At 36.6% G+C, this 11016-nt stretch overlaps 1 long non-coding RNA gene across 1 annotated transcript; it reads right to left on the bottom strand.

Moving 5' to 3' along the window:
• Positions 1-1413: 1413 nt before the first annotated feature.
• On the bottom strand, positions 1414-3324 carry LOC310726936. The gene is made up of 3 exons (XR_014533886.1): positions 3232-3324; positions 2955-3092; positions 1414-2210 (listed from the first exon to the last, which is right to left on the bottom strand). It is a non-coding gene; the product is annotated as an uncharacterized lncRNA (long non-coding RNA).
• Positions 3325-11016: the final 7692 nt, after the last annotated feature.

Below are 11016 nucleotides of genomic sequence, written 5' to 3'. Positions count from 1 at the left end.
ATATGCCTACCCATAATGTCATAGCAGCTTCGAATTCCAGATGAATCTAAATTCTCACCGGGCAGCCTCTAAGCACCGAAAAGGTCAGGGTTTTTTTTCTTTCTTTCTTTCTTTCTTTCTTTTTTTTTGTATACAGGCAACAATGTGATTTTAATCTTCAAGTGTAAAGAATGTTTTCACTCTCCAGCCTCTCCACTCCTTCAACCGAAACTCAAGAGCTCGCATTATGTAGCCACTCGTGATTTTGTTCCTGACCTTGAGTGCCATCGTCCACCTCCTCCTGCAAGATAAAGAGCTTGAGATGTCCATCAGCCGTTACCTGGCAACAGGTGCCACACACAGCCACCAGAGCTCCTTTGCTGCTCTTGTCTTTGGCACCTTCATTAGATTTCCTTCGCCCGCAAGTGCTTTTATTGATTTTCTTCTTAGGCTGCGCAATTAAGTCATGACCAGGTCACACTCTTCTCTTTTTCACGATGTGTTGCTTTAATAGTCATGACAGCAGATCACTAACTACAACGATTTTGCAAGTGACCACATTTGGGTTTAGAAAAACACAGCATTGTAGAATTCTTGGATCTGATAGGTCAGATTGCTTCAGTTCCAATTGAAATTCTAGTAACGACTTACATAATAACTTATTTCTATAGCATATACATCATGTCTTCTTCTTTTTTCCCACAGCGAATCGTCTATCTTCATATCACTCTGTCCTCTACATTTGCTTCTTTCAAACCAGCCACCTTCTCCTTGGCCTTCCTCTTTTCCTCCATCCTAGCTATTCAAACTGACACAGGATAGGCTAGCTTAGCACCTATCAAGCCTATGCTTTGCTAACGTTTGCAGAAATCCCAGGTAAGGAGTACACCCCCCCCCACCCACCCACACAAACACACACAATAGTAGGCCGTGGATTACTTGTTAGTCATAATGGTGGTCCCTGGCACAGAACCAGTTGAAAACCCCTGCTTTAGAACATGAAAAGCTTGGCTTTCTTGTTGTTTGTTTTATTAACTTAAAGAATTAGGAAAAAATAATGAATTTTCTTTTTCTTACAGTTGGTCCCCAACCCCCAGGCCGCGGACTGGCACCAGTCCGTGGGTCAATTGGTACTGGGCCACACAGCAAGAATACATAACTTACATTATTTCCGTTTAATTTATTATCTAATTATGAACAATATTTTATTTTAGAAAATCTGTCTATGACTCACTCTTGATGCATGTCATGATGCCTCGGTCACATGTCTTACACAGGTTTATACACATTTGACACGAATAGGCAATGGAATGCATAAAATAAAATACACACAAAAATACTGTAAATAAAACATTTGCACCCTCGATTTTATCGATACCTCGATATTATTGTTGACCTCATTGGTCGATAAATGATTATAGAACAAAATGTAAATATAAATTTAAATATAAGCCTGGGGCAACTGTGGCAATTAAAAACTCCTTTAGATGGTATGATCAAGAAGCATTGAGAGGAACCAGACTCAAAAGGGGAACCAATCCTTATCTGGGTGACATGTTTATAGAATGCCAGGGTTTACCTTATTATAAAGATCAATTTAGCTTCCAAAAAAAAAAAATCTTCAAATGTGTAAATGTAAACCTCCATCAAAAACACTAAAGCAGTCAGCATGAGCATGTTGGTGTCTTGATCTTCAAGATGAAATCCAGCTTTCTCCCATGAGAAGAACAAACTCGAAAGACAGACAGCATCTGGATTTAATTGGAATTTACGTTAAAGAAACCCGATACTTATCGCGAGTCTGAACTTATCCATGCTCCCGATCCGCCAGTATGCAAAACCTGGAATTAGTGTCACATCGAATATGTATTTTCAGGTTAAGAGGATAGGCAGAAGGAGTCTCTCACATGCACAAGAAAATCCACCTCGTCGAAGATGAAGACGTTGGATAACGCGGAGTTACAGTAAGCTGGATCTAAACACATGCCAATGTTTTTTGACTCGGGATCCACTTCTGGCGAGCGTTGATCTTCTCCATGCCCACGCGAAACTTCGGAAACTTGGTCTTGTGTTTACCTTCTGTTCCCGCTCAGTGACCTTGTGGCAGCTCACAGCGCTGGCGTGAGAAATGTTCTTTGTATTTATTTGTCAACATCCTTCCTGCGTTTCTGTCACCGTTGAGAAGACACGTCTCCAATGAGAGGGAAGGATGGTTGAACTATTCACCCTTTCTGTAAAGGGGGAAAGAATATAAAATTTTTTGAAAAAGAAGAAGTAAAAGGCAGAGTATATTTACTTCATAGATGGTTCACTGAAATGGTACATATTTTCTGTCCAATTAAAATAGACATATTGGGACATGATAAACTTTTTTTGGTGAAAGGGGTAGCTCAGTGGCTATCTATCTATCTATCTATCTATCTATCTATCTATCTATCTATCTATCTATCTATCTATCTATCTATCTATCTATCTATCTATCTATCTATCTATCTATCTATCTATCTATCTATCTATCTCTCTCTCTGTCTGTCTGTCTGTCTGTCTGTCTGTCTGTCTGTCTGTCTGTCTGTCCATTCATCCATCCATCCATCCATCCATCCATCCATCCATCCATCCATCCACAGGATTTTGAGGGCAAAATGCTCACCTGCTGCCTATACCCACCCACTAACAGGTGCCATGATGAAAAGATAAAAGTTTTATTTATTTACGATAGATAGATTATAGATAGATAGATTGTATGAATGAGATCAAAGTGAAAGTCAAATACCATAAATGCAAGTATTATACTGTGTGTGTGTATATATATATATATATATATATATATATATATATATATATATATATACACACACACACACTTCCAAGCTTTTTTCATTTTTTTTCATTAGTTTCTATATATAACGAGTTTGGGAGAACGTATCGGACAGATACATTTTCATTCCCCATAGTGCAAACACAACAAAAGGTACAACAAAGGTCTTTAAGTTCCCATAATATTCCTTAATGATGCTCCTTTATGATTTGGTTCTCCTATTCCAAGGCACAAGAAAGGAATCCTCAGGGTCTTCTCTGAATAAATGCTGAGTTTCATTGGTACACCGAGTTTTCTTAAAAAAAAAAAATAATAATAATGTTTTTGGGCATCAGTTTATTGTCAGCTGTGTAAGCAAAATCGTTTTAAATCATGAAATGAAATGGCAGTGCTATCTCTCTGCTTGTGTATGCCTCTGTGACTTCCTCTTCTACCCTTGTGACATCCTGCAGCAGTGCTGAGAGCTGTACTTCAAATCCAGTCTATATACTAGAGGGGTGTCGTTGTGTGTCTGAGCAAAGTCTCACGTCTGTGAAAAAAGAAATAAATGGGAAATAAGGAAGACCTTGCAGTGAAGGACTTTTCTCTAAAACGTTCTGTTTCCTTGGAAACTTTGCATCACAACAATGTACTCTTTTTTTCTCTTCGTCTCCCTGAAATAATTTTTTTATATTAGAATAAAAAATAAAGAAATTAGGTAAAAATTTTCCATGATTACTTTAGATAGATTATGCTGTAATTTGCACGAATTCATTACCCATCAGCCCCTGCATGCCACATGGGCTGTTACACATGACTGAGTACTCCCACCTGTTCAGGGTTATCACTACTAAGCCCACACTATTTATAGTTTAATTTGTCTCATTGTCAAGCTTTTGTCTTGTGTGTGTATCATTGTGTGTTTCACAGCTTTGCTAATAGTTTGCCTGTTATTTTGTATATCCAGTGTTTGTGGATTTGTCCACTATCTTCTGAATTACCTGACACTATTTGGTGCAACATAAACATTAATACCTAAGCAATAATATAAACAAAAATTAACACGTAGTAATATAATGGAATAATTGGTCAGATATTTCAAAAGGTGTTCATTTTATAAATGAGTAAGTGGCAGCTCTGTTGGTGGACTGATTAAAAGGCCTTTGCGCAAGAGCCTCAATCATCACCTGCTTTTTCATACAAATAAGGATAGGGGCGTCTGCCATGAATGTAAATATAAAATAAGCTTTAAATGTATTAGAAAGTTACTGACATTCAGCTATATACTGTAAAGTTTTGCTATTTGGAAATTTACAGTGTATTGAGAAAAAAAATAAAGTATTGGGACTTTTTCATTCATATGCAGTTCTTCTCCAAACTGTTACCACCAAGTTGGAATCACACAATTGTATTAGTCATTAGATGTGGTAGCATTGAATTTTACCTTTATTTAACTTAGGAAACTTAAATCTGTTCCAGTATGACAATGCCCATGTGCACAAAGCCAGCTCCATGAAGATATGTTTTACACAGGTTGGACTGGAACATCTCCTGCTATAGAGCTCTGACCTCAACACTATTGAACATTTTTGAGATGCACTGCACCCCAGGCCTCCTCACCGTCTAATCTAGATCAGTACCTGACTTTACTAACGTCCTTGTGGCTGAATGAGCACAAATCTCCACAAGCTAATTCCAAAATCTGGTGAAACATCTTATCAGAAGAGTAAAGGTTATTATGGGAACTAAATGTGAAATGCTCAAGTGTCCACGAATTTCAGTCCGTTTCTATCTATCTATCTATCTATCTATCTATCTATCTATCTATCTATCTATCTATCTATCTATCTATCTATCTATCTATCTATCTATCTATCTATCTATCTATCTATCTATCTATCTATCTATCTAAATAGCAGTAAACAGTGAGTTGGGGAAACCTTCATGTAATGCAATATGAGAAATTGTCCTCCCATGACCATAATATTTCCATTAACCCCCCCCCCCCCCCCAACCACACACACACACACACACACACACACACACACACACACACACACACACACACACACACACACACCACCACCACCACCACCACCACAAATTTTAATAAATAGCTAAATCAGGAACACTTACTCACTTTAATTCACTAATGCGTTCCAGTTCATTGGCGATGTTATCTGGTTCCAGCATGTCCCAGTATTGTTCACTTCAGTTCAGACAAATGTAAGTTCCTTGCCATGGGAAAGTATTTAGGCCTGAGACATTTGAGATTTTCTGGTTTCTTAGTAGCATGACAAGCTGTGCTTTTTGGTTTATTAACTCTCTGAGAGAAAGAATAGGGAAGGCTGGTAAAGGAATGACTGTGTATAGTTGCTAGAAGGTAAGGCAGGGCAGGAACCAACTTGTTTCACGGTTGTTTCAAAACATTAAACGGAACTACAAACTGGTAATAAAGTTGGATGTGTCATTCACTAATCCTGCCATCATGACTACAGGCAATGAGAACACCTGTGAAACAATTTTTGGGGATTTGTTTATTGCTTTTAAACGATGAATGAAATGCTTGTGCTCCCTCTTTTTCCCTCCCTCCCTTTCTTTCTCTCTCCTTTTTTTTTCTTTCTCTTTCTCACTCACTCACTCGCACGCACATACAATATGTGCAGGAACCGAGGGATATGCATTGACTTTCAACTGCAGAATCAGTTTTTAACTGTTGTCATTTGCTATTTGAACCAGATCTTGACTTAGCGAATCGATGTGGCAGTACCCTAGACGTGCCGGACCGATTTCCGATTATTATTTTTATTTGAGTTCACGCCCTTAGCTCCTAAGTGCCAACTGCTAGCTGCTTTTATTACAACAGGAATCCAGGAAAGTGGGAATTAAACATATATAAATGTAACGTTGTTAGACATTGACACTGCATTCATTCTAGTTTGCCTTCACCAGAAATCAATTTTTTAAAGATAGAAAAAAGCACTTTGTGTTTTAGAAAGCTGTATTAAAATCTCCAGACAGGAACTGTGCGGTGAGAAAATGTTATATGAACAATTTTAATTTAGGGCGATGTATGCCAATGGTTAAACTAAATCCTTATTGTGTGATTGTTTCATATTTATCTATTTTTTTGAACTTGAGATTTTTTATTAAAAATATCACAAAGCTTTTCAGTCCAACCAACAGGAAACCAACAAACAATTAACAAAAAAATTAACAGAAAACAAAAACAAAACAGAGACAGGAAAACCTATAAAATATAGAAATATAAAACATTTTCTAAGGACATTTTCCACGTTTTTTTCTCAAGTCTAATATGAAATAAATAGCAGGCATAAAAAGGAACTTGGGTCAAATCTAGTTAACAGCTTAAACTCTGTGTATTTTTTTTGGTTTCCGACATATTTAATCACTACAGTTAAGCAGATGTATGGATGCTGTATATAGTCAACCCCCGATAATTCGCAGTTTGGAAAATTTGCTGGTTTTTATTTGGAACCTTACTAACAGCAAGTTGATTATCATAAAATTTGCGGGAATCCGCAGCAGGACCGAATGTTCAGGAATGTTAGGAAAAACATTTGAATAACAATTTCTTTTTTAAAAAAATTTACACATTATTGAATTATTTATTTTAAGTGATAAATAAAGCATTAATGTCCAATACTTTTACACATTTACATCTAACCAACTTACTGCTGTAATGTCTACATGAATTCCACTGTAGTATATATGTACAGTATAACTCTGGATTGTGAGACTGATATTCACAGTTAATTCAAAATAGAGTAAATGAAGAATATAACTCATTTTCTGGAGAAAAATGCAGAATAATTCCTATCCTAGTGTCCTTTATATAAATCAATAGAAAGGAATATAGAAAATCACGGGCTCTTGTTAATCTCAGCACTGCCCAGGAGTCAGATTAGAACTAAATGCGGGTTATATAACTAAGCTATGGTCATCTAACAAGTAATTTATAGTCACAAAAATCCACTTATATCTGTCATTCAGAGTCATGCATCGATATCTCCATTCTTTCCTCGCAGTTGTTCCTGACATTAGGCGTTTTATTATTATTTTTTTACGAGTGGGCCTCCTGTTTACTGCATATGTTCATGTCTTAATCAGCAAACACGCTGCACGCTCCAATACTGCATCTTGGACTTAAACCAGACCGTTTTATTTGTAATAAACTCTATTAGGCGTATTTAATGATTCGAGCAGAAGTGCGTTTTAAACACAGAAAAATCCATACATTCCTTTTTTTGTAGATTCAGATTACTTCTAATGAAGATAAATCTTTACACAAGCACATTAACGAGATATTTATCGTGGTCTGTGTTTATCATGCATAACTGCATAACCAGAGTCTTATTACAGCTGTAAAGGGAATCGTTACGGTGTGTGTGTGTGTGTGTGTGTGTGTGTGTGTGTGCAATTATTTTATGATTGTGCTGCATTTCCTCATTGAAACATTGTCAGTTCAGAATCAGCCTACAGAGTAAAGAGCCTATATAGACTTACAGACTCAGTGTGGTGAATCATTACTAATAACATGACGTGCACACTGACCAGATTTAAGGATGTGCTCATTGTGAACTCTTCTGCATCTTTTGTAGCCTATGAACCTCAGGGTTCGAAATTTGTGAGATGCTTTTCTATTCAGCACGGTTTTATAGAGTCATTATTTGAATTACGGTAGAATTTATTTTTGAAAAACGCCATGAGATGGCTTGAGGAAGAAAACCTGAAATTCTAGCAAATTCTAGAAGCCTAAGCTATTCTAGAAAATTGTTCATATCAATTAGAGTCCAAATCAATTTTCATGGTCCTTGAATTTATCTCTCCACAGAAGCTTTATCTATTCTGCTGTATCATGTATTGGCTGTAGCCATCCTCAGCAGTGGTTGTCTAGTTCCTCTCAAGGTTTCTTCCTTTTGCCATCTCAGAAAATTTAACTTTTCAGGAGATGATGACTTCATTCAGAATTTTAGTCGACACTGTAAAAAAAAACAGCTTTACAGAAATAAATAATTACTAATAAAAGTTAAATTCACAAATGAATCCATACAAGTGCATCCAAAATGAGTGAGAGATGGTGGTGAGGGAAAACTCCCTGAGAAGATATTTGGAAGAAACTTTGAGATTTAAAAGGGAGCCGATTTTCATTGGGTGACACGAAATCTTTATTCATTATAGCTCTATCATTGTTCAAATTCAACTATCAGCTGTTTACTGATGGGCACTTCAGTGCAAAACTGTTCAAGTGTTGCCTTGAGCCATTCTAGCAAACTGTTCATATCAATTACAGTCCAAATCCATCTTCATGGTCCTTGAGTTTTAAGTCTCCACAGTAGCCTCATGTATCTTTAGGCTGTCCGTGTGAAGCCATCCTTAGTAGCACCGAGTGTCTGGTTGTCTGGTTTCTCTCAAGGTTTCTATCTCATGCCATCTTGGGGACAAGATGCCACAATCACCACTGGCTCCCTCATTAGGGATAAACTTACGATTATAAGGAACAAACTCAGAGGCACTATACAATCTTTTAAACAACAGGATAACTGCTTCAAATAAAATATATATGTATATTGAATTGAATTGCTTTCCAATTTGGGTAAAACTCCATCCAGACATCAAATCAGTTTTTATCAATTTAATGTTCTATCATTATTACTGTATTGTGTTGTGTTGTTTGCACCAACTTTTCCACATAGTCCTGTGTGTAAGTCTGTTCAAGTCTTTGTTCGCCCTGTGTTAGCTTGTGTAACTTTCTGTTGTTTTATATAGTACCCTGGACATGGGGGATATGGTTGCAATTAAAGCTACTTGACTTGAAATCCAGGCTGAATTGATTCAGTTAGCTTGAATAAATTCTGTGAATTTATCTGAATTTCTGATGCATTATTTCATTTCTGTCACTACCGCAGTATATTTTGAATATAAATCAAGAACAATATCAATGGTGTTATGTCAAAGATGCTTGTGCTTGTAGACTCTACGAGTTTCTATCCCCCTTTATCTATTATAACTAATAGCTTTTTTTTAATAGGTCATGATACCCATCCCATGACTCCATGTCTTGGTTGATCATATTTCTATTTTCACCCCTGAAGTGTTTTATTCTCTGCGTAAGCTCTCAGAGGTGACTGCAGCCGCTCTCTGTATGATTAGGAAGCGTCCTGTCTGGCAAACAGACTTCGCATGCGATCAGTGGAGATAGAGGAATCACTGTCAGCGATGAGAGAGAATGCTAAACTGAATCGGTTTTGCGGGGTGTCAGCGGCGTCCTTGACTCTCTTTTCCTGTTCTTCATTTGCTCCAGATTCTCCCCAGTGGCTTTCGGAGCTCGTTCCAGTATTACCACGGCTTGAAAACGAGCACCGGAATGTATTTAACAGCCTTGCAAGAAATGAAATCAAATAAATAAATAAATAAGGCAGCGCTGCCAGTCTTTGGGAGCACATTCCTAAAAAAAAATAAATAACAGGAGAGGCAGAGCTGATTAGCTTTCTTGTGCCGATCCTAGTCTTCTCTGTCCCTGTGAAATTAAGGCTCAACTGATTCAGTCTCTACAGCCCAAGGGATACATTTTAGTTTTTTTTTTAACAGGAATAAAACTCTACTGCACGTAGCGTGGCTTTCGGTAAAGAATCGCCATCAACATGCTAATTTATTCCAGGAGTGTGGAATCCAGTGTTGCTTAATGAATCCTAACCGTCGGCATGCTTAAAGGGAACAAAACAGCCAATCTTCTCTTCATAATTTTCCCGTTTTAATTAACATTTGGACAGCAGTCACCCACAGGCACACCAACAGGAACCGCTGTTCAGCCAATCAGAGGTGCTCTATTAAGCTCACATCCGGGTTCCCTGTGCCCTTTTGTGTTCGTGTGTCACAAGGGACAACACCAGGCCTGTTTTTTAATGGCACACATGGTCCATCTCTATCATCTATCAACGTGCCCAGCATTCAGACACAGTCACGCCCACGCCAACCCAAAAACCGACCTCGCCACTCACTCCAACCTGTTATTTACATCATCTGCTTCTTTGCACGTCGGAGAGTGTAGGAGCTATGAATTATATTTGAAGTTACTGTCTGTGAAAGATCCCTTTAGGAAACACATCCTCTTCATAAAGATTTATGATCAGTCGCTCGAATTTATTATTTATTTAACCACCACTTTGCCTGAGAGGTCCCACTCGGACACTTTTACAAGGGACATCTATTTATATGGTCTGTTACAATAGAAAAGAAAATATGTGTTAGAAAGAAAACCTGAATCTTTATCTTTTAATGGCAGGAGCTCTGTGTGTGTGTGTCTGTGTGTGTGTGTGTGTGTGTGTGTGTGTGTGTGTGTGTGTGTGTGTGTGTGTGTGTGTGTGTGTGTGTGTGTTAGGACTATTTGAAAAACATAGTCTAATTTCCATGTGTTATTGCAAAAGGACTGAATACTTTCATGTGATATTTCAGTTTTTTTAAAGAAAAATATTTACAGACATTTCTAGAATTCTGATTTCATTTGAAATAGAAGTGTAGATTAATGAGAAAATAAATCTGATTGTAGTATCAGGCTCCAACATAATATTTTTGGAATGCATTTTAGATATATGTATAATACCTAGGTCAATTATCAACAGGTTAGAAATATGATTGGGTATAAATATATTGTATATACACTTTTTTTTATACCCAATCATTTTATTTAAAATTGGCAAATAAACCTATCTAGTTGTAAAATGTTCCTCCAACAATATTTTAGTTGCCTTTTGTTGTCCCCTACCAATTTTTTGGAGACTTGTTGCAACCATCAAATAAAAAAAAATATTAAATTTTTTCCTTAAAATTGAACATTTGACATTACATGCTTCATCATAAATAAAATATAGTGTTGATGTGATTTATTATTGTAAATAATTAATAACTTTTGTGTGTGTGTGTGTGTGTGTGTGTGTGTGTGTGTGTGTGTGTGTGTGTGTGTGTGTGTGTATATAAACACATTTAATATGTCTGCACAGGAATGTTATATATATATATATATATATATATATATATATATATATATATATATCATATATTCATATATTAATTTAGAATATGTTTATACTATATGTTTTACAATTTTCTTATAGTGTGAATACATTATCTGTTTGTTGATGTTAACAAATAATAAAAAATATTTTTCACTGCATTATATAATATGAAATATGCATGTAAGAGGTCTAGGGTGCAGGTGT

The sequence above is a fragment of the Silurus aristotelis genome (assembly GCF_946808225.1).
Source record: "Silurus aristotelis genome assembly, chromosome: 5".
NCBI classification, from domain to species: Eukaryota; Metazoa; Chordata; class Actinopteri; order Siluriformes; family Siluridae; genus Silurus; species Silurus aristotelis.
This window is presented reverse-complemented; position numbering and strand designations above follow the sequence as displayed.